The sequence below is a fragment of the Meriones unguiculatus genome, chromosome 7, assembly GCF_030254825.1.
Source record: "Meriones unguiculatus strain TT.TT164.6M chromosome 7, Bangor_MerUng_6.1, whole genome shotgun sequence".
NCBI lineage: Eukaryota > Metazoa > Chordata > Mammalia > Rodentia > Muridae > Meriones > Meriones unguiculatus.
This window is the reverse complement of record NC_083355.1, coordinates 73450428-73450807: the sequence shown is the minus strand read 5'-3', so window position 1 is coordinate 73450807 and position 380 is coordinate 73450428. Positions and strand designations below refer to the sequence as shown.

The 380-nt window shown below is 55.3% G+C and overlaps 1 pseudogene; it reads right to left on the bottom strand.

Annotated features, from left to right (window-relative positions):
- Window positions 1-289: 289 nt before the first annotated feature.
- On the bottom strand, window positions 290-380 carry LOC132655672 (small nucleolar RNA SNORA17; annotated as a pseudogene).

Sequence of the window (380 nt, the reverse complement as noted above, 5' to 3'; positions counted from 1 at the left end):
TCTGCACACACACACACCCCTCACACACACACACACACACCCTAGCCTGAGCTGTGCCGAACTGGTGGTCATCTCAGGCTAACTCCCTCTCCAGGCCCCAGTGACCAGTCTGCACACTCCTTGTCCAAAAGCCCAAGTGGCCCAATGTGAGGGTCACCTGCCACAGACTCACTCCCACCCAGGTCTCAGGGTACCACACAGGGTTCTTCTGTTTTCCAGCTTAGCCCTCATCCTGGCAGCTCTGTGAGGAACTGGACTGGTGGTCGTCTTGGGCTCACTTTTTTCACGGAATGGGAGGCTACTAATCATTCAGATGTTCACAGGTCAGAGCACTGAGAGTAGACACAGCCTCTCTGCTCTCTGCCACCTAAAGACGCACA